Source organism: Pristis pectinata, chromosome 3 (genome assembly GCF_009764475.1).
Source record: "Pristis pectinata isolate sPriPec2 chromosome 3, sPriPec2.1.pri, whole genome shotgun sequence".
NCBI classification, from domain to species: Eukaryota; Metazoa; Chordata; class Chondrichthyes; order Rhinopristiformes; family Pristidae; genus Pristis; species Pristis pectinata.
The window spans coordinates 83,500,830-83,528,633 of NC_067407.1; positions in this window are offsets into that span (position 1 = coordinate 83,500,830).

Here is a 27,804-nt window from a genome sequence, read left to right on the forward strand (position 1 = left end):
TTGGGGAGACAGAGGGAACAGACACCTGGAAGGTCCCGAACCACTTCCATAAGAGCGGACATGGCGAAACGGGGCTTTGCTTCAGTCCCCGAGACCTTTGACTGTATTGAGAAACAGAATGTGCAACACTTTGCTAGACGTTGGGCCATGCTTGGTTCAGGATCTTGGTGAGACCAGTTCACAAGCTTTGTATTGAGCCTGTCAACGAGAAGAGAAGAACATAAGACGTTGAAAGTACTAGCAGAAGGAATGGAAGCAGAGTCCTATTGGAAGTGGTGCAACCCTCTCCAGTGCAAGGAATTCCACTGAGTAAAATTGAACCTTTGGCCAGTAAAGTCAGCTGAAGTTGTCCGTGCTGGGCAAGCCCATTTAAGTCATTTTCTTTTCATTCTTTGAATAGTCAATTCTTTCCACATGTATCAGAAATGTGATGCCAATGCTGGGAAATAGAATTATGATTTTCCAAATCTGTATCAGTACCCAACTCTCCAAGCCCTAGCCTTCAAAAAGCTCACATACTAAAAACAGCAAGGCCTTTCATAAGTATCTGCAAGCTGTTGCACACTCTAGGAAAATATCAGTTTGTCCATCACTGGTCCCAACCTATTTTATCAATACTACTTACTTCCCTGATATATGATATTTTTTCTTATAATGGGAAATATAACAATTGAAATTTAAACAGACAGGAGATCATTTAAACAATTAAAATGAGAACTTGCTCCTAATTGCCTAATACTCTGAATTATATTTTGATCAGTCATGATGGAATGACTCGACTTTCCTGGATGAGTGCAACCCCAAAAAAAATCAAGAAATTCAACACTATTCGGGACAAGTCTGCCTGTTTGATTGACACCCACCCAACACATTCATCCCCTCCACCACGGGCACACAAGGACTGTAGTGTGTATCACGCACTTCAGCAACTCACTGAGGCTGCATCAGCAGCACCTCCTGAATCCATGTCCTCTAGGAGAACACCACCACCTGAAGATTCCCCTCCAAATGGAACACTGTCCTAACTTGGAAATATATCATCGATCCTTCAACGTCACCAGGTCAAAATCCTAGACCTCTCTACCCAACAGCATTGTAGGAGTACCCTCACAAGAAAGACTGCAGTGGTTCAAATGGGTGGTTCAACACCACCTTCTCAGGGAAGTAAATGCTAACCTTAGTATCAATGCCCAGATACCAAAAATTATATAAATAAAAAAAAGTGACAGCCAAGCACTGTGTAAAGAGTTTCAGACATGCATTTTTTTAATGAATCTCTGATGTTATATTTTTACTTTCTGATCATAAGGCATGTGTTAAAACATCCCCAGAATGAAGCCTGTTCTGGACTGTGGGGAATGATGTAGCATGAAGCATCACTTAAACACTGAAACTGATCTTGTTGTCTCAGTTTAGGTAAATCAGTGATTTTATTGTACAATGGAACACAAAAGACGAAGGGTGACCTTCTTTGTGGTTATATGACAGAAACAATGGTGTACAGGGACCATGTAGAGTAGCCCCCAATCCATTCCACGTCGCTGGGACCTCACAGTGTGCACCACCTCACATTCACATCTCAGCAGTTCTAACCTGTGGGAGGTAGTGCTTTCTGTCCATTTTGCTTTATTAATTTATGGAATTTAGGAACCACTATTTAGGCCAGCATTTATTGCCCATCACTGCAGCCCCTTTAAGAGTGGCTTGCTAGGCCAAGTCCTAGGGCAACTAAACCACATTGCCTGGGCCTGGAGTCACACTTAGACCAGACTGATCGAGGGCCGATTTCCTTCCCTGAAGTACATCAGTGAATCAGATGGGTTCCAGCAACAACACATGTAGTACTCTCTTCACCATTGATGATGTAAATATTTAATCCCAAATTATAGATTTAAGTGACTTCTAAATAAGATATCTTTATTAGTCACATGTACATTGAAACACACAATGAAATACATCTTTTTGCATAGTGTTCTGGGGGTGGCACGCAAGTGTCGCCATGCTTCCAATGTCAACATAGCATGCCCACAGCTCCTAACCTGTACGTTTTTGGAATGTGGGAGGAAACCGGAGCACCTGGAGGAAATCCACGCAGGCATGGGGAGAATGTATAAACTCCTTACAGACAGCGGCCGGATTTGAACCCCGGTCACTGCCACTGTAAAGCGTTATGCTGACCGCTACACTACCGTGCCTGCTGACATTGTGGGATTAGAACTTGTCTCTGATCATTACTCGAGTCCATTGGATTCCTTTTGCAGTTATGTGACCAATAACTATTGGTTGCTGGTGTGGAACTGCCTGATCCTGTTTGATCCAAGAAGCAAAGCAAACTCAGGCCTGGTTAATATATGGTATGGGAAATCGCCTGAGAATACCAGGACCAGAGATCTTTACCTAGAGAGGAGATGGGCACCACTAGGTCACCATGCATGCCAATGATGCAAACCACATTACATCCTCTCCAATGGCCACATCAGGCTTGGGACTGAATTTGAAACTGAATGTACCCAATACATAACCGGCCCAGCATATGGAGAAAACAATCGAATGACCTGCTGACCAAAGTTAAATAAAGGACAGTAGTAAGAGACTGGTGTGTCACATTAACACTGGATGGGCTGGATGGCCAGCTTCTCTGCTATACTTTGCTGGTCTGTGCTGGTGATTCCAACCAGAGCCAAAAGTTGTTTCCGGCAACCATTTATATTTTGCAGCCAGTGTCTCTTTGCCAGTGGAGATGGTTTGGTGATTCTTAGACTGGCATCAGATTGGTCATGCAGCAGGTTACACCAGATGGCATCCTTGGTGGCAAAAAAAGGAACAAGAGAAGTTTGGCATATGGCATGAAAGATCATTAGGAATGGTGGCTCTTCCAAAGCTCCACGGGAACTGAGTAATGTATTGTTACTATAGTGGCATCTATGCCTATTGAATCCTCTACAACCCCATTAGTTGGAATTATTTGAGATGTTTCACTCTGGAGTCTCATCAAGATCTTGCTTGGCCACAGAGAACAGGCAGTTGTTGTGTAATTAAGATTATTGTCTGTCTTCCTCCATGCAATGTCTTCATTCTTTTGCATTCATTTGAAAGTTGATGCCATCACCAGATTATAGAGAAAATATGGATTCAAGCATTCTTCTTGTTTGGAAACCCATTGCCACAGTGATGTGAAGGAGCCTTTTATCTGTTGACTCATTGTGACGTGCCCTTTTAGAGGCTGAAACTGTTCATTATAGAATGTTTACACATTAGTCACAGACTTTACTTATGACCAAATGTTTTCTCTGCGCAGAGAAAAACGAGGACTTACGTAATCTATGTCTTTCACTCAATGGCAGCTGCTACTCACAAGGCAGCACTGTTGCCTTGTACTACCTGGAGTTCTTCAAGAGTGTGGTCATAACAAGCAAAGTCCTTGGTAAAAGCAAAAGAAGCACAAGTGTGTTTAAGAGAGAGAGAGAGTATTGTGTAGCTGAGAGATGTTCACTTCAGTCCAGCGCACTTGTTATCATTTCTGGTGGGGCTTCACTTGCAGGATTATGTTGTGGTACCACTTATGAAGCAGTCAAGATTTGCTACTGTGAATGAGTATGCAACAGCTGGCTTACAAATTACAACTCTCAAACTCTACAAACCTTCCACCTCTGGTGAATCCCCAGAAGTGTGACAAAGGGTTGAAATGCCTAATACCAGAGGGCATGCATTTAATGTGAGAGGGGGTAAGTTCAAAGGAGATGTGCCGGGCAAGTTTTTTTATACAGAGAGTGGTGGGTGCCTAGAATGTGCTCCCAGGGGTGGTAGTAGAAGCAAATATGACAGTGGCATTTAAAAGGCTCTTAGATAGGCACATGAATATGCAGAGAATGGAGGGATATGGACATTGTGTGGACAGAAGGGATTAGTTTAGTTAGGCCTTTAATTACTAGTTTATTTAGTTCAGCACAACATTGTGGCTGAAGGGCCTGTTCCTGTGCTGTATTGTTCTATGTTCCTTAATTAATATGTTGCAATAAAGAAAATAATTTTATGAAGTAAATGAAATGAAGTAATTTCTGTGCACAGTCATGGATGACAATTGGCATAATGACTGCAAATGGTATTGTGAAAAGGGGTATCTGTATGTCACTGCTGCTTATTTGCATTGGGTGAAAGATAGCCTGCAGCTCTTGCTTAGTCACTAAGGTTTCCTGCCTCTCTAGATAGCTCACGCTGCTGCTATCAAAGAGTAAAAACCCATTATATGTGTATAACTTTTTATAACCTAGTTCCTCTGTACCTGCTTCTCATTGCCACCTGTCATACACTTCTGCAATATACACGGATTAAAAAGAATTAAACAGACAGAAGGCATATTAACAAATGAGAGAGAGACAAATGCTGCTCGAAAGATTTAAGATGTCTGCCAGGCACTGGCTGTATTAACACGTTAGTCGTAAGTTGCAAAATGGATCATTTTATCCTTTCACCAGTGAAAATAAGTTAGCCGTGAAGTCCAATGAATTAGGCGTTTTGCTCCATGGCCCTACCTGTGTGTTGCTTTGACACAGTTACAAGATTTATAAGATTTATCCATGACGCCAGGCAGCCATTTGGCTTGTTAAATCAGTGATACCAATTTTGTTTCCTTTCTGTGCCCACTCTGTAAACTGCTCAGTGATATTACTGCCTTCTCTAAAAACTGCAATATACAACATGCACAACAAAAAAAAAGTTCACTGTTAATTGTGGCTTAATAAGAAAGTTTTAAGCTACATTGCTCAAACAAATATGTTGCTCATTTAAAATTTATGAAACCCCTTGTTTGTACTTGTATATTTTATTTGGCAGAAAGCAGGTTGAAGCCCGATACATCATATGTCCTCTGGTGATACTATTTAAGCCAGAAATTCCGAAAACTCATACATAGGACACGACTAAATGTTCCAATGATATACCCTTCTGCTAAACATACAATATATCTCACCGTTTCCAAACAGAAATAGATTTCTCCAATTCGTTTGATAAATTTGACCTTAGATTTCCAGTCGGAATTATTGCAGATCCTGGTGTTTTTCTTCATGTTGGTGGGTCGAGCACTAATCACCCAAATCTCCCAGGGAGGCAATAAATTACAGCACTGAGATGGTGCTTTGTATCCCTACCTCTGCAGAGTAAGCTGATTTCACAGCAGTGTATTTTGACAGCCTGGGCTTTAAATCATTGTTTTATGACAGATGGGGAAACTTGTACATGTTCTTGGTGCTGATTTATGTTCATTTGGGTCTGGAGGATTCCATAATTTGAGACGAATGTGAAAACAGATCGATCGGCAGACACCGAAGGGGAAGGTTGAGCTGCACATTCTCACTGCTAGAAACAAATGGCATCCATATGAGTTCAAGGAGCTTATTCACCCTGAGGTCCATCAGCATTATGTGTTTAGTCAATGAAAAGACAGAAAGGACTTTTTCACCAACCGGATATCGAAAACTAGGGCAACTAAAAGTTTATTACTAAATTACAAATATTACTATTTACCATGTTCAATGTTTTAGCCACTTAATTCATAACATGAATTCTTTTAGCAGGAAAGGCATTTTCCATTAACCCTGTCCTGCCAGAAGAGATTGGCTAAAGTAAGATTAGATGAAGATTTTGCAGCTGGCAGCAACTTAGATAAATGTAGGGAATTGAAGTTCTTTCATTTCCACATTGTAGTCAATTATGTTTCCAAATTATTGGAGCTTTAAGAGAGAACTTAGCTCATCTGCCATCAAGAAACATCCTGAATAACTTGCAACTATTTTCCCCCTCCCTAGAATGTCACATCTGCAGCACAGATTTCTCTTTGCTCCCCACCTCTCCCACTCACTCAGCCTTGCTCAGGTTGCATCATCCAAGCCAGGGTGGGGAGGTGGTTGTGGGGGGTTGCTTTTCCATAATCATTTTTCCTTGCCAGTCACACTGCGGTGGGGATGTTTTGGAGCACCACAAGGTGGCAGAGTCCATTGACCTTGGGAGGTCGTTGGATGCACTGTGTGGTGATCTGACTGAAAGTTTGTACATCCCACTGCAACCATGAAAAGTAAATTCATTCTAGTACCTGGCAGCGACCTTAGTTTTAAAAAGCTGGAATCAGTAATGGTGAACATTGAACTGCTGGATTGTCTATGAGATCCAAACTGCTTTCGGGAAGGAAGTTTGGCAACCTCTCCTGACATTCCCTGTATAGAACATAGAACAGTAAAGCATAGGAACAGGTCCTTCAGTCCACAATGTATGTGCTGGACACAATGCCGAATTAAACCATATCTCTTCTGCCTGTACATGATCCATATCCCTCCATTCCCTGAATCTTCATGGGTCTATTTAACAGTGCTTAAATGGCACTATCGTATCTGCTTCCACCACTCCCCTTTCCAACCCATTCAAGCCCACCACTCTCTGTGTAAAAAAACCTGCCCCGCACATCTCCTTTAAACTCTCCCCTCTCACCTTAAATCTCACCTCTAGTACTTGACATTTTTACCCTGGGAGAAAAGATTCTGTCTACCCTATCTATGCTTCTCATAATTTTATAAACTTCTATCAGATCTCCCCTCAGCCTCTGCCACTCTGGGGAAGACAACACAAGTTTGTCCAACCTTTCCTCATAGCTCATACCCTCTAATCCAGGCAGCATCCTAGTAAACCTCTTCTGCATCTTTTCCAAAGTCTCTATATCCTTCCTGTAATGGGGCGACCAGAATTGCACACAATTCTGGTCACCCCATATGTGACTCCAAAACCATGGCAATGTGGTTGACTATTAACTCCCTAATAAATGGACCAGCAAACCACTTAGTGCAATGAGAATTGGGGTTGGGCAACAAAAGGCAGTGATGCCCAAATCCCTGAAGGAATAATAAAAAAAAATCACACTGCTTTAGAAATTATCCACAGACTTCTGTGTCAAGTATCATCAGTCTCAATGTGTTTCTTTTTTTCTTTTCAAACCTCAAAAGATGGTAATTTGATTGGAAGATTTGGGTGACGTTTCGAAGCAAAAAAAAATATAAAAAATCTGCAGAGGTTGGAAATCTGAAATAAAGACAGAAAATAGTGGAAGCACTCAGCAGAAAGAGAAACAGTTAACGTTTCAGTTAGAAGACCTTTTAGAAATAATGAAGAGAAATAATTAAGCGGTTTATAATCACAAAATGAAGCAATTTTTTGACATCAAGAACACATGCAATGTTTATCAAATTCGTCTGGATGTTGGATTGTCTTTTTTTTGCATCAATTCTTGTTTTAACAGTTTGGTCTGCAGTACTGATACGTGATGACAGTCACGAAAGGTTGTGTGACCTGAACTTCTTGGCGTTTATTTAGGAATCAATCCGCAATTTCTTAATAGGACATTCTGGAATATACCAAACTATGAATGTCTAGTGGACAAACAAAAAAATTTTAATCTGTAACTGTTTACTGAGAAAATAAATTTGACTGTGGAGTCAAAGGAAAAGAGTGTGGAAGAGACACGATCCAACTGATCTATATTTTACTGATGCCTAAAGACCACTATAAAAGTGTGTAAAGAAATAAATTCTGTTTAAATACACTGAAAGTTACATGGTAGTGTGTTACTGTTCTTCTAATGGATGAAGGTTTTCTCATTTTACTCATTGTGGTTTGTCATTAATCTTTTGATGCATTGCTGGTAAATTACTGATTCAAAAAGCCACATTAAATCAGTCCAATGACGTACTTTCTGTCCTGATTATGTTGTATGAATACCAAGCAATAGGATTTAACATCCCAAAACACTGTCAGTTAGTTAACTTAGAGAGTGCTGTAGTTTTCTGTTTCTCATTTAGAATCAGCTGTTTGAGCATATGCTTGCGCAGTGGTGATGCGGAGGTAATCCAGAAGTTTAAGTGACTAATCCAGAAAAGCATGAGTTCAAATCCCACCAGGGCAGTTCAAGAATTTTAATTAAAGTTAAAAAATAAAATCTAGATATTAAGACCAGGCACCAATAAAAGAGCCATCAGAAATAAAAACTCATCTGAGAAAGAAATGTGCCTTCCTTCTCTGTCAACCTAGATGTGACTCTTGAACTGGTGTCCAAAGTGACTCAGCAAGACACTGGGCTGTATTAAAACTGCAGTGGTTCATTACCATCTTTACAAGAAAAGAAATCACATCCAAGTCCTAAAGTGCCCTCACCGTAGTCTTAGATCTTAGAGTAGATTTCATTGGCTAGAATAAGAAGTAGGCCATTGAGTAGCATCAGTTGCAGCACAGTTCTGTTACCCCAGTAAATGATGCTAAATAAATGACAGAATATTATGGCTTGCCACCTTAACAGTTACTTCTGAAGATTAAGCCCTGTTGCTATTTATTGGTGCAATGTCCCTCATTATGAGGCTGTTTGCTATCGATGGCCTTTATCAACCTTCCTCCAAATGACACATGATCAAACGTGCCATCAGTATTGTGGTGATGGAGAGCTTTCTATTTGTTCCCAAATAAATTCAGGAAGATCAAGAACTCTATCTGTCACTTTCTGCAGGTTCTTGAAAACTGAACTCAGATCTTTCTCATGGGTATAATGTTCCTTAAGCATTCTTAATTTCAGCCCCATAAGATAATATAAGATAACATAAGATATTTATTTATTAGTCACATGTACATTGAAACACACAGTGAAATACGTCTTTTTTGATACCTATGAGATCTGGGTTACCTGACACCAATGTATTTATTTTGTGTGCTTCTCCTGTATTTACTATTTTGCTTGAGTTATATGTGTGGATTAAGCACAAAAGATCCAGGTTCTCCTATTGGATGGAACACCTCACTCTCTAGAGCTGGTGTTGAAGTGGTGTGAAACTTGGGGCAGGAGCATGCCCTGTCTCAGTGAGGCCGGGAATTCTGGGATGGGACGTTGTCTTTTCCCAACTGTGCCCACACAGCCAGGGGGCATATCTTGGAGAATCCCTGGTCTTAGTCAAAAAGTTTGAGCTAGCTTCCAACCCAGTAAAAAACAATGAAGCCATGGACTCCATAATGTACCCTGCAAAGGCCACAACGTACTGGAGATAGAAAATAAAACTTGAACTCTGAAGGTTTGATTACCACACTGGAATACCTACAGAACTCCATTAGCCACCAACAGCCATCCTGAAAAGGACCCCTTTCTCCCTACTCTTTGCTTTCTGCCAGTCAGCCAATCCTCTATCGATGCTAATACCTTGCCTCTCACACCATGGACTCCTATCTTGTTTAGCAGCCTCGTGTGCAGAACCTTGTCAAAGGTCTTTTGAAAATCCAAGTAAATAACATTCACTGATGTTGTGAACCATCACCTGGTTGTTATGAATACTGAAAGGCCTGGATAGAGTTGACGTGGACGAGGATGTTTTCCAGTAGTAGGAGAGTCTTGGATCCAAGGGCACAGCCGCAGAATAAAGGCACATCCCTTTAGATATGAGATGAGGAGGAATTTCTTCAGCCAGAGGGTGGTGAATCTGTGGAATTCATTGCCACAGAGGGCTGTGGAGGCTAAGTCATTGGGTGTATTTGAGGCAGAGATTGATAGATTCCTGATTGGTAAGGTGGTTAAGGGTTATGGGGAGAAGGCAGGAGAATGGGAAAACCTACGAGGCAGACCCAAAAAAAAACCTGCCATGCCATCAACCATCAGCTGGAAAGAGTGCAGAGGAAATTTACGAGAATGTTGCCGGGACTTTAGGGACTGAACTGTGAAGAGAGGTTGAACAGTTGGGACTCTTTTTCGTCAGAACGTAGGAGAATGAGGGTTATAAAATCAGGAGGAGCATAGATAGAGTCAATACGCACAGTCTTTTCCACAGGGTTGGGGAATCAAGAACGAGTGGGCATAGGTATTAGGTGAGAGGGGAGAGATTTAATAGGAACCTGAGAGGCAACTTTTTCTGATGAAGAAACAACAAGATGCTGGAGGAACTCAGCAGGTCAGGCAGCTTCTGTGTAGAAAAACAGACGGTCAACATTTCAAGTCAGGACCCTTCTTCAGGAAGAAGGATCCTGACCCAAAGAAAGGTCCTGACCTGAAATATTGACCATCTGTTTTTCTCCATGGATACTGCCTGACCTGCTGAGTTCCTCCAGCATCTTGTTGTTTTTTCATCTAGATTCCAGCATCTGCAGTCCTTTGTTTCTCTAGGCAACTTTTTCTATCCAGAGGGCGGTCAGTAAATGGAATGAGCTGTCAGAGGAAGTGGTTGAGGCAGGTACGTGAACAACATTTAAAATGTACTTGGATAGGTGCATGGATAGGAAAGGTTCAGAAGGATATGGCCAAATGAGGACAAATGGGACTAGATTAGGTGACCATGGACTAAATGGGCTGAAGGGCCCATTTCCATGCTTTTACCTTATGACTATGACTCTGTGATTGAATGATAATGGAGCAGACCCAATGTGCCAAATGGCCTAATTCTGCTCCTATATCTTCTGGTCTCTTCTGGTCTTATGGAATTCCTCTGCTGTTTAGTTCTGTGAGGTTCTCTCTGGACCTCCGGTGTGATGATAATCCTGCATCAGAAGTTTGGGATCCCATAGCTATGGGTACCACTGTTGAACCTGTCACCATCCTGCTTCATAACCTTCCCCCACCCATCTACCTTCCCCCTCTCACCTGCCAACTTGTGCTCCTCCCCCTCCCCCGACCTTCTTATTCTGGCTTCTGCCCTCTTCCTTTCCAGTCCTGATGAAGGGTCTCGACCCAAAACATCAACTGTTTATTTTCCTCCAGCATGTTATGTGCGTTGCCCTGGATTCCAGCATCTTCAGAATCTCTTGTGTCCCCATGCTTTAGACTAGGACCTGGTGCAGCTGAAAGTCAGTTCACTGAGGCCCCACTCCAGCACATGCCACTGGTACATTGCGGCCATCTGGATTTCAGCCCCAGCATTGCTCGCATTGAAGGTAGATATTCAGCATTTGGCGGGAACGGTCAACTGAATGACATGCAAGCGCAAAAATGTAAGTGAATTGAAGTGATGTTGTATGTACACATGGCAGGCATGTGTTCCATCTCTTCCTCTGCCTACAGATCCCAATCATGCCAGCAATGTCAAACCAAGGAGCCAGAAATAGTCTGGCAGCTCCTCAGTCTCTGGGAAAGATCCATGTTTAACCTGTGGGTGGAACCACAAAATACATCATGAGCGCCACTAGACACTTTCCTCTCCACTCATAATATTTGGGGTACTGCATTATTGAGTGGTACACCACTGTCTCAAAGCCAAAATAATCTATTACTTGCTTCAGGCTCTGGGACATTTTTATATTCCAATTGAAAACAAGATTTCTTGCTCTAAGCAGTACATTTGTCCTCTATTTCAAAAAAGAAATCTTACAAAAGAAAATGCTTTGGGCTGACTGTAGCTTATTTTGCATTACTTCATTCCCTTCCCAATTTTCATAGTAATCACTGCAGAAAGAAGATACGTATGCAGTTATTACAACTGGCCTTGGAATATGTGACTTCATGGAAAAATATCCCACATTTATTTAGGAGCTTACATGTACATTTAAAATATTTTTTTTCAAGAACAAACAATAGAACTATGTTTCCTTGCCATGCTTTCTTTGTGTGTTTTGATTGCACTTCAGACAATGAAAATCAGGTAAGTTCTTTAAAGGTCATGTAATTCACCTTTCCAAATTACCATTTGTTGACCGTAACAGTTTAGAAATTGCATTACTGGCATTAAAAATATGTTGTGTGCTGCCCCACTGCTGTTTTCAAAAGTCATGCAGACAACACAGTCGCTTAATGGGAGGTTCACTGAATGATATCATTGAGGCCTATTGCAAGATCTCCCAGCTGCCGACTTCTAATCTAACAGCTACACCCTCAGCAATCAGCTCTTGAAGGGACATATCACAACACAAATATCATTCTCTGAACCACTGGGGGAGTATGGCTTTTTAAAGAACAGATACTTCAGTGTTCCCAGGGAGTCTGGACATTCAGGTGAAGTACAGTACTTGCAGGAAATATGATATGAAAGTACAGGACACAGATGATAATGACAATGAATTTCCTCGGGGATTATCCCCATAACTTGCCTTTACTTCAGTTGAAGAGCAAGAAATCACACAAAAAAAAAGAATACACAACTCCTCTACAGGAGGGGAATTTGGAGGACTTGCTAGCTCAGAAATCCAAGGCCAATGTTATTTCTATTCAGGCCTGCAAGAGCTGAGTAATGGGTTGATGTCATTGTCTGGAGAGCAATGGGAGAGTTTTAATATTATGCAGCTTCATTTTCCAGCTTTACGGCATTTACACCCACACTATCTTGGGATCTAACAGTGTCTCTGAAAGCCAATGTAGAAGAAGGGGTCATTTTCTACACTGAAATTCACAGATTGAAGCTTGTGATTACTCTCCTGCAATGGTAGAGGAAGTGTAGCATGAGCCCAGACTTCCAAGGTGCGCTTCCAACTGAAGAGCCTCCCATTGAAACTGCAGCATAGAGGGCTACTCCAGTATAATGTGCTGGCCATACAATATCTCAAGGGTCTGCATATGGCTGGGTACTTGAGACATTGTATGGTCACCAGATTATAAAGTATCTGATACTCTCCTCAATTGTCTGTCATTAAATGTTGGGAGGCAAATTATGGAATGGTGAGCATAAAAATACCACCTTTTTTATTTAACAAAAGCTGCTGTTCATTGCTGTTTGCACTGCATTCGGACTCAGATTGCTATTCCAGCAAGCAAATGTTCAAATGCTGTGGTGATGTGGCCAAGAAACCAAGATTTTTCCCTCAAAATCCAGTGGCTAGGATTTGGCCATTCCATTGGGCTAAATTACCACAGTACCTTGAAGGGAATTAGAATCCCTCCCCAAGCTCACCCCACCTACACTGCCACCCTGCAACCATTCTCAGCACTCCATCCCACAGCCCATTCCCTGCAGGATATCTTCACAAGCCATTATCATAACTGGATACCTCCTTTATTAGTGCTTGTTTGATCAATCAAAGTAGTAACAAAACCTATATTCAGTAATCTATCACACACAAACTAACACTACGTACATTAAGGGAAAGGACAATTTTTGTATTGGGAAAGGTTGCATATAGTTGGCTTCAAAAACCTATGAACCTGGTTACCACATATACCCACGCTTATGGTAGGACTTCGTATGGTAATCTGAAAGCCCAAAGAAATGCTTTGTTACTCATGTGGAACAAGGCAGGGATGGTGCTGACTGCTGCCTCTCTTATACCCTGAACAACAGAGAGTGCAGTTAAAACAAAATTCGATGAGCTGATAAATGCAGGCAAAGTAAGAAAACTACCACATTCTCCATTACCTTCTGCAAACTGTTAGCTCAGTTGCAATTTGGGGTCTAACCCCGTCTTCACACTCCATCATTGTTCAAGAACTATTTAGCTCTTCATCTTGTATTTTGTTTTGGATTAACCATTTTTGGAGGTCCAGAGTAGTTGCGACAATGGAAGATAAATAAGTTCCTCATTGATTATAATGGTGGTAAGGACGTACAAGAGAATGATAATAATGAGAACGAGGCCACTCAGGGAAACTCTGCCAAACCCCTTCTTGTACTTAGTGGGCTTCAGTGGAAAATTTTGCTCCATGATTTCTTTGATCATTCATGATAGCAACACCTCAGAGATCCTTGAAAGATTGCTTAAAGCCATCAGATTCCCTCATAGATTTTTGAGCAAAGAACTGCATCGAAAAAATGACATGCATCTCACATTAATCCATAAAGGGTTCTTGCTTCCAAAAGGCTTGTTGTTTACCAGAATGGTTAAAACACACTGGTCTTCTAAGTACATACAAATTTCTTCTGAACTGATTCCTATTATATCATTGTGTTGTTTAGTGTTTTCTTGCTCTTTTTTTGCTTCTGTGTATAATTGGCATGGAAAGAGACCAAATCAAATGATTTAGCTGTAGTATGTGTTATTTTCCACCTCTGATAATGGCAGGCAAACACATAGAGGATAATCCTACATGCTCCTCAGGAGAAAGAGTAACAAATATAGGGACCTATTAACAAAGTGGGCATGCTATCACTCCACCACTTCTGTCTGGTCATACACTAGATTTTACTTTCATTATCCACATCCTTGCAAACTATAATGGCTCCCAGGATGCTGTTTTATTGAGAAATGTCAGTGATCGCCATCATTTCACTGTGAAGCTGACATCAGCTTCATGTTTAATGTGCACATGTAAGTTGCCAGGGCATTCCAGAAGTTGCTGAGAGTGACTTGGCACTTCGCTATCGACTGCACTTTGTTGTCTTTTTCACCATGAATGGGAGAACCCATTAATTAACAAAAAATATTTTCAAATTACTCTTCCTGTAAAACACACTTAAAATGTTATAACCTGTTATATGATACATCAGTGAGCTGCGAATGTATAAAGCCATACTTTGCAAATTCTGACCCTAAAGATACTATTTTGTTGTACACGTGCATTGTGATTTCCTCAGGTAAATATTTCAAAATATAACATAATATAACAGATGTAGAATTAATTCATTTTTAAGAAGTTTTTATTGATACATCAGTTTCTACCTTAATCATAAGTGGATCTTCCAGTCTTTATACACTGTAAATTATTTAAAACATGAGCTAAAGCCTATGCTATTACCCTTCTGAATTGATGTCAGTGTGAATTCTTCAATGTCATTGGATGCTTAATCAACAGTATGACCTTCCTGTCACTGGATACCGGGGATATCTGATGCCTGGAACGGGGAATCCATGATTTCTCTGTTCTCAACTTGAGGTGCCTTTTGATTTTGCTGTTAGCTTTAAAATCCAGGCCATTGAATTTAAAATTCCCCTGCTCGATTTCAGTTTGCACCAATATGGTCTAAATGCATTCTATCAAGATATTTTTCCTGCCTCCTTCATCCTTTGGCTATCATTTTCTCAACTCTCTGCTTTTCGACCCCTTCCCAACTGCCTCACCATCTTCCTGGCCCAATCCCAGTGACAGTGACAGCTTCTCCTGCCTAAACATTAGTTAATCTACTTTTCTTCTCTCCCCTTTCATAAAGACCTCCTTAGAACCTTTCCTTGGAAGGAAGCCTTCCACCACCAATACCAGCTCTCCTCCCATTGTTCACCATCTTGAAATTACTCCATACACAGAAGCAAAGCACAAATGCAAACTGTTGATAATGGGAGCTGTGTTTTGCATTTTAATGTGAAGTATTACATACTTAAACACTTGTAGGTAAGTAATGGTAACCAGGAACTCATACAAACAGATTGTCGCAAAGACATGCCTGATTCAGTTTGCAGAAGGAAATCTACCCTCCCACCTAAATGTGGCTCCCACCAACGTGTTGACTCTTAATTACCTTCTCATTTCAGGAGTAATTGGGGATGGACAGTAAAAGCTAGCCTTGGTAGTAATGTCACTATCCTGTGAATGAATAATTTTTTAAAATGGAAGGTTTAGATTTCCTGTTCTCATTCGACAAGATACAAATGATCCAATCTGACCATGAAACTGTTAAATCTGCTCCATAATATGGTGGCTTCAATTTAGCCACTGTATATTTCTGTTGTACTCATTCACAAGTATTCATGTGTCAAAAATTGTCAGAAGTATCACTGCTGTATAATAATATTTACTTTGGAATCTTTACCTTTCAGCATTTTTCATCTGACCCATAAATATTGATATGGCCCGCAAATATTCAGCTGATGAAATGTAATAGTGTCTATCTCAATCCCAATTTAATGCTTTTGTAACTGGTGAAAATGGTGGTAAGTTTGCACCATAACTGAGGTGAACTTTCTGGCTTCACCATGCATATCTAACCCCAAGCCACAATAAACATCAGCAGTTGTAAAGGTGAAAGCAGATTCAGTGAAGATCCAGCCAGAGAGAATAACTGAGAGACTCCCATTCTCCTTCATGTTCATAAAGCAAAAAAACAACATTGTACATTTATCTATTATCTTCAACATGGTAAATTGGTACTTAATAATTGTGTTATTATACAACATTTCATTCAAGCCAATATAAAGAGATAGTAGGATAGTTTATCAAAAACATGGTCAAGGGGACAGATTTTAAGCAGCATTTTTAAGGAGGAGAGAAAACATACATACAAACAAATGAATTAGGAGCAGGAGTTGGCCATTCACCCTCTTAAGCTTGCTTTGCCATTTAATAACGTCATGACTGATCCGACGGTAACAACTCTATACACTGCAATCTACCTTAGGGAACCTGTTCAAACCACTACTAATCAAGGATCTTTCTACCTCTGACATAAAAGTATTCAAAGGGCACTTCCATTGCAATTTGAGGAAGAGTTCTAAAGACTCGTGACCCTGAGAGAGAAAAGATTTTACTTTCAGTGTCCCCTAACGCTCTATTCTCTGAGAAGAGAAATCACATTCTCCACAACAAAAGACCATGTCAAGATCCCTCAAGATCTTATATGCTTCAATCAAGTCCCCTCTCGTTTTTCTAAGTGGATACAAGCCCAGCCTATCCAGCTTATTTACATAAGAACATTTCCCCTTTCAGAATTTGGTGAAGCAAATCTCTGAAATGCTTCTAATGGATAAATATCTTTTCTTAAATAAGAAGAACAATACTGTATACAGCACTCTAGATTTGGTCTCTTCAATGATCTAAATAAACGAAGCATAGCGTATAACATAGAACGTGGAACAGTAAAGCAGAGGAACAGATCCTTCAGCCAAACATGTCTGCACCGACCATGATGCCAACCTAACTAATCCCATCCACCTGCACATGTTCCATATCCCTCTATTCCCTGCCTGATCACGTATCTGTCTAAATACTTCTTTTAAAATTACTATTGTATCTGCTTCTACCACCTCCCATTGGCAGCGTGTTCCAGGCATTAACTACTCTCTGTGTAAAAAACCTCCCCCGCAAATTTCCTTTAAACTTTCTCCCTCTCACCTTAAACTTATGCTCACTAGTATTTACCGCTTCTGCTTGGATAAAAAAACTTAACTACCCCATCTATGTGTCTTAAAATTTTATGTGCTTTTATCAGGTCATCCCTCAGCCAGTTTTGCTCCAGGGAAAACAATCCCTGCCTATCCAATCTCTCCTTATAGCTAATATACTCCAATACAGGCAACATCCTGGTCAACTTCTTCTGCACCCTCTCCACATCTCCACATCTTTCCCATGGTGCGGTAACCAGAACTGCTCACAATACTCCAAATGTGACCTCACCAAAGTTTTATACAGCTGCAATATGACTTGCCAACTTTTATACTCATTGCCCTGACTGATGAAGGCAAGCATGCTGTATGCCTTCTTTACCACCCTATTCACTTGTGTTGTCACTTTCAGATCTGTGGACTTGCATCCCAAGATGCCTCTGTACATCAGTTCTCTTAAGGGTCCTGCCATTTAGAACAGAGAACATAGTGCAGCACAGTACAGGCCCTTTGGCCCACGATGTTGTGCCAACATTTTATTCTGCTCTAAGATCTATCTAACCCTTCCCTCCCATATAGCCCCCCATTTCGCTATCCTTCATATGTCTATCTAAGAGTCTCTTAGATGTTCCTAATATATCTGCCGCCACAACCTCTGCCGGCAGTGTGTTCCACACACCCACCATTCTCTGTGTAAAAAACTTACCTCTGACATCCCCCTTATATCTTCCTCCAATCATCTTAAAATTATGTCCCCTTGTGTTAGCCATTTTCGCCCTAAGGAAAAGTCTCTGACTGTGCACTCGATCTATGCCTCTTACCATCTTGTACACCCCTATCAAGTCACCTCATCCTCCTTCTCTCTAAAGAGAAAGGCCCTAGCTCACACAACCTATCGTTATTTACTTTATAGTCTCCACTCGCATTTGACGTCTCAACATTTGTCTGGATTAAATACCATCTGCCATTTCTCTGCCCAAATTTCCAACTGATCTACATCCTGCCACATCATTTGACAACCTTCCTCACTAGACACAACAATAATTGTCGTGTCATCTGCAAACTTACTAATCTGACCATCTACACTTTCGTCTGAATCATATATAATATTACAAACAACAGGGGTCCCAGCACTGATCCTTGTAGAATACCACGGTCAGAAAAACACCCCTTCACTATTACCCTCTGTCTTCTATGACCAAGCCTATTTTGTATCCAATTTACCAACCTATCATGGACCCCATGTGACTTAAAGCTGAGATATTTTCAATTTGAAATCGAGATGGCTGAACAGAACTTGTTGCTAGCTGGAAATAGGCAGCAGAGCTCTGAATGAGTTGAGTTCACAGTATGTGGAAGATAGGAAGCAGGTCACAGAGAAGTTGTAATGGTCTAAAATTAACCCTGAAAAAATTAACCTTGTGTCTCTATCCACAGATGATCCTTAGCGTGCTTCCAGCTTTTTCTGCTTTTGTTTCAAATGTTAGCATCCGTAGTATTTTGACTTTTATGTGTTATTACCAGATGCCCCACTGGACAAGTTATAGACTCATCATCATGTGCTGTGCATTTAGCTTGAATCAGAAACTCCACATCCATTTCCTCCTAAATTAAATTGGTTTTACATCATAATATAATCAGACTTACTTGAGTCGATTGCTATTAGTTACAGAATGGTTTGCTTGTTCTACAAGGAGACACCATGAATGAGGTTCTGAATAAATGGACATACATACATGATATAGTCACACATGATATAGTCAATATAGTAGGTATACATGATAGTCGATATATATGATATGGTAGAACATACGTGATACAGTCGAGATGCAGAACTGCAATTTAATCCAAGATTGCCTGGCAATTTATCAGCATAAAATTGCACATCCTAACTCTAGCAATTCCATGGCATTGCATCCTAGTAGTCATTCAATTTGGGCACAGCAAGCCCTGGCACCCATGTGGCACACTTGCTCCAGTACCGACAATGAGTCTGTGGCGGGCAACGGGAACCGAAGTTGCAGCCAGAAGAGTGAATGGTTTTGGGTTCAGGAATGTAGTGTGCAGTCACTATGGAGCCACAAAAATCACATTTACTGTTCTGGTCTGGAGTTTTTCTTTTCCTTTAGGCAGTTTTCCCTTTCTTGCTGTCATTATTGGAGTTAGAAATTTGATGAATGTCTACTGAGTTACAGCAAATTGATTATTTTGCATCATTCATTCACAGCACTGCCATTGATTCTGCAGGAAGAAGGAAGGTGTAAAGCCTAGTGAATGAGCAAGACTCTGAAGTGAAGAGGCGCTTGGCAGAAGAAATTGTATTTTGCTGACATGGTGCCAATGCTGCAATCCTGTTTGTCTTCAGGAGCCAATAAAAATGTTCATCTGAGCCAACATTTGCCCTTTTCAGACAATGATATCTTTTGACCCACAATCTTTTATTCCCCTGCGAAAAAAGGGTCACTTGTAACTGTGTATTCATTTATTTAGACTGAGTGGAGCCCATTTGACTCTTGACCTCGATATCAAATAATCCATTTATTTTTCTTCTTGCATACTTTGACATCTGCCAAGGTACTCAGGACTGTTTGCACACACCAAGTCCTGCCATTTGATGGCAAGAGAAAATTGTATGAATGTTTGTTTGAAGGAGAAAGTTGGCAATCTCTTTCTAAATTATGAAGATACACATGGCATTGCTTAATCATTAGTTCCCGATCAACCTAATCTCTTTATGCCATTTGAGAATTGAATCTTCATGGTGGATGCTTGATAAAGGAAATAAAGGGAATTGTGCTTTGCTATTGAAAATCTTGCAATGATGAAAATGATAACATTACAATCTGAATGATAATTGACCATAATGATCTCCATTAATGTATACTGCCCTGGCCAAAGAAGGTGATTATCATTCTAGCTGTACTATAGAAAAAGAACTCGCAATCCTATGTTCTTGGGTTTACAGCCAAATTCTTCATTTTGAAGGCGCCGTATTGTTGTTCTTAGGCAAATTAGTGGAAACTTGCCTGATGTAAATTGTTTCCCCAAAGTGTGAACAAGGCTGGAGACCAGTAAATTCTTTTTGATTGAAAGATAAACACTGAGGGCAACTTTAAAAATTAAAACACTAATTGAAGTTCATCTGGGGCAAGCAGTGTTTTTCTGTTGAAGAGGGAGAACCTTGAACGAGAAATGCTTTCCTTCCCCTTTCTGAACCATTTCCTTTTAAAATAGTCCTGATGCACGCAAATCTATTCTGTTACCAGGCTTTATCATGGTTTACCAACAATTTATTAGTTTGAGCAAACATCTGGATTCTAATCTTCCAAGATCAAAGAAAACAATTGTGCAATTATTAAAACTGTAAATAACATATTTGTTTTACATGAACTTCAATTCCTCCTGGGAAGTACCTAACCTCTATTAATGCATTAACAATCACATCCATTTGTAGTCTGAAGTCAGCTTTTCAAGGAATTGTATTATTATCAGCACACACGCATACAGCTAAATTCTGTCTGAATCCCATGAGGAAGTAATAGTTACCATTGTGAAAGAAAGTATTTCTTAAAAGTTTTTTGTACCTTGTTTAGAGTGAGGTTGTACATGATCTTAGGAGAATTTAGAGAGAATTTAGGAGATTTCAGCAGAATTTAGGAGCCTTGTCAGGATATAGTGTGCTGGTTGTTAGAGAAGAGTCAAAGGTTCAGAATATGTGGGGTTTCCTCTGGAGAGCCAGTGCAAATTGATAATTTGTTCTCCCAGTGTCTCTTAAACTTTGAAAATTGATTGGATAAAGTGACAGCCGCAAGAATGGAAATTAGGAGGGACACAGAAAGTCATGTCTAAAGAGTAAATCAATTGTGATATAAGTTATAATCATTTAGCAGATAGCATGAATGGTTCAAAGGGTAATTGAAGTACTTCTGGAGAGAGATAGTATGGAGAAATAAGATAAGAAGATAGGTAGATATTCATCAGTGGAAAAGTGACAGGCTTATTTGAGTCCAGTTTAATCCTTGATTCTACCAAAGATTCAAAAAGGAATATAAGAAAAACATTTTTGTCTCTTTTGAGATTGTGAATATTTGTTGTGATGGTGGAACAGCTTTCCTTTCAATCAGCCAGTATTACCATTGAATTTGTTCAAGGCAGGTAGAGCACATCTGAAGTAAACTCCCTCTAGTCCAGCAAGCAATAGATACCAAGCCCCCTGTATCAGAAGAGCACTCAATTATAACACTGCAAGATTCTTCTTATCCAATGTCAGCACCAATCATCCTTGGAACTGTCTGAATGATAATGTCAGTAAAAGACAGACAGGTTCAAGGTTAGTTCAATTCTGTTAGGGGATAATTTCATCATATTGCTTTGGATGAATTCAAGACCATTCCAGAGATGAATGGAAAGCAAGTAACCAACTTCACCATCTTTGGACAGTTGTATTTCTGTACAAGATAAGCTGAATTGCCAAATGAGAAAATAGAATCATAGTGTTGAAACAAATTTTTTTGTGGCTTGAAATTATGCTATGCAGGGGAATTCTGTTCAAACTGTAAAGCATTTGCAGAATCTGACTTCGATTTTTTAACCCTTTCTCAAACTCCAGCAACCAAAAGGCATTTTGAAATTCTCATGAATTTCTGCATTTATTATAATTTATGAATTTATTATATTTCTGCAATAAATCTTTTCTGGCTAGCAGCATTTGACAAAATAACTCAAACACATTTGATCCGAAGAGGTCAGTGAATAAAATGGAAACCTTCCTGATACTCCATACATTCAAGAATTTAGTTGAGGTTGATTTCATGACTGTTTGAAAGCCGACTTGGACTCCTTTCTTGTGGCTGGTATATCTTCTCACTTCTGCTAATATTCCTTTGATTCTCTATTTTCCTCCACCTGGTTAACTCTCCCTTCCACAACTGGTGTGTTGTTGTTCTGATTAATCATAAATTTTAAACAGAAGCATTCAGGCTAATATCAAAACTTGGCTGAGCAGCAGAAGTTCTGTGATGAACAACTTGCATGCTGGAAACAATGCTGGAAACAGGTAGCGGAGTCTAAAACTACAGAGCATAGATTTAAAGTTAGAGGGGAAAGATTTAAAAGGGACCTGAGACGAAATGTTTCCACGCAGAGAGTGGTGGGTATGTGAAACGGACTGCCAGAGGAAACTGTGTAGAGGTGGATGCAATTACATTTAAAAGACATTTAGACAGGTACATGCATGGGAAAGGTTTAGAGGGGTATGGGTCAAACGCGGGCAAATGGAACTAGCTTGGGTAGACACCTTGGTCCCATTTCCATGCTGTATGGCTGTATAAATCTGTGATTCTAAGCAGGTATGGAGCAGCTTGCTCAGAGTTTCAATGGGACACTAATGCAGAAACTGTTGTTTTCACTATCTTTCTGTTGTGAGAGCAGATGGCAGGAAATGGAGTGCACATGCCCAGTGGTAAGTCCCCATTTCAGAACAAAAAGCAACTTCTTTATATTTGTCATAAAAAAAAGCTTCATGGATATATATCTCATAATCTTAATATCAACCTTTATTGATCCAGTTTGGAATATCGACCCAAAGCTCTCTGTAACTTAAGTCCCAGTGTAGAATTGTGATTATTAATAGCAAGCCATTCCTCATATTGTAAAGTTGTGTCTGACCTTTTAGCTGAATAGACACAAATATTAACATTAACCATTTATCTTCAATTTTTAGTGACATCAGCAACTTCATTCTAAAGCACCAAGTATGGCCGGCAATAAAAACTTGTGGTCACATACAAAGTGCACTCTATCCTCCAGCATAATAAGTAACATGATGGTCCAGCATTCAGTGGTAAATTCAAGGGCACAGTGGGAGTTTAGGTGTACAGGCGCCAAAGTCTGGAATACACTGACATGCACACAGCAGCTAATCCATGGTTCTCGATGGAACCATAGGCGAGACAACAGTCCAATCCAGCCCAATATTTCTTTTCCATTAAATTAGTGCAGGGCATTCATTTGGAGCATACTGCTTCACAGGATTCACCTTTCAATCATGCATTTTGTAGCTATGATTGAAGGTATCCTGCATAGGTTATTAGGGGGATGGCATCATGTAACAGTGGCCCATCTGCTGGAGGAACTGTCTCTTGCATTAAAAATAATGACCCCAAATTTCCATTGAAAAGCCAGCAGCTCTGCATGAAATCACCAGCTTTTAGCCTCCTCATGGGAAGTTTGGAACACCCACACAAGCACAGAAATCCCAATCTTCCACACAGTGGATTACTGGGGACTTCCCAATTATGACCTGATGCTGTGTTCTTCATTGCACTTGGTGACAGAGCATTGAACTTCCATCAATTTCACAGTGTTTATTCTGTACAACTTTATGACTCTTGCTGGTAAATGGGATTAACATAAACAAATAGGAGCTTGATGCTGAGTTTGTCCCTGTCTATGCTGTATGATTTTATGACTTATTCTGGGGAGCTGAATCCGCAGGCCAGGCTTCAGAACAACTGTGAGGGAGAAGGGTAATTTACCTCATCTGTTTTGTAGCATTCATTTAAATGTATTTAATTGTTTCAATTGTTTTCCAGTGCTTAAATATTTTTATGATTCAAATATTAATTTTCTTGAAACATATCGTGAAAAAGTGTTAATTTTTAATAGTCTTTGAATGTTTGTGGATGTCAGTGATTTAGAAGTTTGGGGATTTTAACGTGGGGGTATGCCTAAACTGGCTTTCAAATCAGTTCCATGGAATTGACGATCCATTCAGAGACAGTGAGACAGTACTTCTGTGGAAATTGGGAAACTTGTTCCAGATAAGTGTGGGTTTTGCAGAGTGGTGACCAGTGAGTGGGGGAGTGAGAAGCTGAATAGAACTTGTGGGCCAATGTTCAAGTGGGTGGTAAAGTAAATATCAGAGTGCAAAACAGATCCTATCAGGCTTATTAAAGAAAAAAGAGTTTTCAGCTTTGCGTATAACAAATTTGAATTGAAAGGTGCAGATTGTCACATATGTTGGAGAAAGCATACTTTTTCCAGCATAGAAAATTATATCAAGATGTCTTTCAAGGAAAGCCAAACAGTGATTTTCAGACTGATGGAAATATCTTTCAGTTGCATAATTTTAGTATTGAATCTGAGATAAGTAGCTCTCTCTCATTCTGATAAGAAAATAATTCTTAATCTTGTTGGAAAATCTAATGATAATACTTTACGTAGTATCTACGCAAGTGGGGAAACAATCGAAATTACTTATATCAATAAATGCATAACACCAAGCAGAAATGGCTAGACATGCGTCTCTATTTGAATTAATTTATTTATTTTTAACCTGATGTGGAACTTTGAATAACTTTCAAAGGATCAATTGATGACAGTTGATATGAGATACTTAATAGCCAAGAAATATGTCTGAATACAAGTTTCTGTCTATATCCTTGTGTATCATTCAATGCTGAATTTTCTTTTACTTTAAGTCTGTGCACATTTTGCTTGGGGGAAAAGCAATTTTAAATTGCATACTAGTTTGATTCTGCTTTATTGATAGTTGCAATCATATGTTCAGAAATAGTTCAAATCATTAGCTACATATTTCTTTTTTTTGTTAATAGAGTTATTCTTATTTACATGATCAACAACTAATAATGACATTCAGATTGTATTCTCTCAGCATAATAAATATGAAATATTAAGGTCTATTTTCACAAAAGTTTACTTTGAATAAAATTGGGAAACATCCACTGTAGTTCAAAGAACTACATTGTTGGAATATAAAGCAGAATTAAAGAAACCTTTAAAACCAATTGTTAAAATTACATTCGAATACTATTTAAATTTTCTATTGTTGATTTTATTGGCTCTTTTTTTCTCATTATATATTTATCCCTCTCAGCTTGTCCATCCATTTTCTTCTCTCTCTCTCTTCCTCCACTCTTTCTTTACAGCTTTTCCTCAATTTCTCTCTCCTTCTCTTTATTTCTACATTTTAACCTGTGCAAACATTATTCCAGGTATATAAAGACAAAATTATCTGTTCCATGTTAGTCTGTTGGTGTTTGAGAACTGGAGGAATTATTTTACCTAAGAGAGGATGCCAGGGTTTCAAATTTTGGTTTTAAAATAATAAGCTTACTGATGCAAAAGTGACTACCTCATGTGAACTTAGGATATACTTCATCTCAAGATTAACAGAATGACATTCTAAAGGATGTCATGTCACGTTACAGAAAAAAAACCCTGACTCATAAAACAATTCTTTTTTTAAAGAAAAAACATAGGAAATACAATTAGAAAAATCACCAGGTTCAGTCAGTATCCACCTCTGAATTCTAAGGGAGGTGAAGAAATGATAGCAAAGTAACTTCCCATAATTTTCTAAATGGAATTGGAAAGAAGGATCAGAGGATAGCGAATCCTACAGAAGAAAGAGAAAAGCTAAGAAATTATAGGGCAACTTGGTTTTATCTTGCTGGAAGATAGACTTCCACTGTAACTTCCAAGGTTCGCAGATATCAAGTTATAACTTTGGTTGACACAAGAATGCAAAATTGAAGATATAGCATAAACAGACACTGTTCTTCCATGGTTTCATCTGATTGTTTGCCAAGGTCCTGGCAGAAATTTGACTTTTGGCATATGTAGATTGGAATTAGTGATAATAGACCCATCTTGGACAATCATTTTAAATCTTTGTACACAATGGATTGTGTTTGACCAACTAACTTACATTTTGCAAGACCATGATTTTCAGAAAATGCTTACCAGGAAATAAATTGCAGAAATAAATGCATTTGATATATTTTGCTGTATGATGGAAAAATGACTGAGGAGAAAAGGCAAAGATAGATGTTTTGAGATTAAAGGAAAGTGGATCTTCATATACCCTGAAATATCTTTAATTTTCCATTTATTTATCTAATCGATTTCGGCACTGGCATCAGTGTTTGCTAATGATCAAGAATTAAAGTGCATGGAAAACCGGGATATAAGAGAACGTAATTAGGATAGCAAAATAGACAACAATATAACTAATGTAGTTCAAGATTATGGGTTGGAGAGCATTTGGAGAAACAGAGTGGCGAAAATAGTTTTGCAGTAAATGGGTTTGTGATACCGTAACGGTATGCTAACACAACAGCTTTGTCTCTGGACTGGTTGTCAGAGTCCTGGAATCTTGGTCTAGGGACTTAAGTTCAAATCCAAACGTGGGAAAGATTAATTGAAGTAAATAAATAAATCTGGAATTTAAAAGCTAGTATCAGTAAAGTTAACAATGAAAACACTGGGTTGTTGTAAAAACCCATCTGATTCGTTTATGCCTCTCATCCTTGAACGATCTGGACTATTTGCGTTTCTCAGCCACCAATGACTCTGAGTTGCCTCCTCAGATCAGAGCTATTGGGGATGAACAACAAATTCAGGCATTTCCAGTGATATCCAGATCTGTGGACAAATAAACTTTAGTTCAGAAGCTGCAGATTGAGAAAGCAAGTGGGATTATGTTTTAAACAAACAGCAACTTGTATTTATACAAAGGATTACCGAAAATGAAAACATGAAAAGAAATGTTGAAATATGGCTGGCCTCAAAGCTCCAAATCTGCTGGAGACAGCTCTCTCTAGTCTGGATCTCATTGGCAGCAGTGTAAAGAGCATTCCAGGAGTTAAAAATGCCCCAGGGATCATTTGAAGGGAAATAATGACATGGCCTCTGACTTCTAGAACAATTTTTGGAATGAGAGCACATGGATAGAACAAACAATCATTTCATGATGCATCAATGAAAAGTTGTGAGGAAACACAGCTGAAGATGGACAATGGGCTTTACATGAATGCTTATATACTGGAATACTATCAAACAGAGAAAGAAACTTGAACTTAAGTCTAGATTAGAATTATTACAATGCACTTGTATCAGATGGAGTAACAGCCAATCTTGGCTGCCCTGTAAGTTTACTGAATGTCTTGCATGCTGTATGGTTGTGTGGGCAACAATGAAGGAGGTATTCATTGCCACAGCCTCCTGGCATTGTGTTTGGAAGTTTTTTTGAATGTGTTGCAAATATCCCATCTGTCTTATTTGGTTCTGTAATTCTTTTGCTCATTACTCTTGGAGTTTTTCTGGCAGATTGAAAGTTATGCAAGGGGACAACAAACTTATCACAATAGTAGTGTATAAGATTAGATTAACTACCAGCATGGAGAGGGGAAGTAGTGTTGTGGTGTTACATGAGCAGCTGTTTCACCATGATTCTGCATGCTACTCGCAAGGCCATTTCCATCTCTCAATGTGTTTGAACCAACACTATTGGAAGGCTACATAACTCTATCAAACAAAAAAAGAAGGGCTTGAGTTCTGATTAAAGGTCATTGATTCAAACCTTAACTCTGTTTCTCTTTCCTAAGCTGCTCAGTGTTTCCACAATTTCTGCTTTTATAGCAGAGAGGCTTGGATTTATGTAGCAGCTCTCAGTAGATTCCAAAGGATTTTGCAGCAAGTGGAGTATGTCTGATGTGTCTTCTTCTCAGGCAGTACCCTGGGATTGATGACAACTTGCTTCTACTCCAGCCCTGAGAAGTGAAAGGTGCCTATGCAGGTATTATATTAAAATGAGGTGGCTGTTGCACACCAGTGGTCACATGGGTTTGACAGCATGAGATGTTGGTCAAATGACAACGAGATCCAAGATAATTGGAGGTCAAGCTCTACTGCACAGACTTAGCACACACAACTATATGGATGGGCACATAGAAACTCATGCACAAACATACAGACAGACAGACAGACACACATACACACACACACACACACACACACACACACACACACACACACACACAC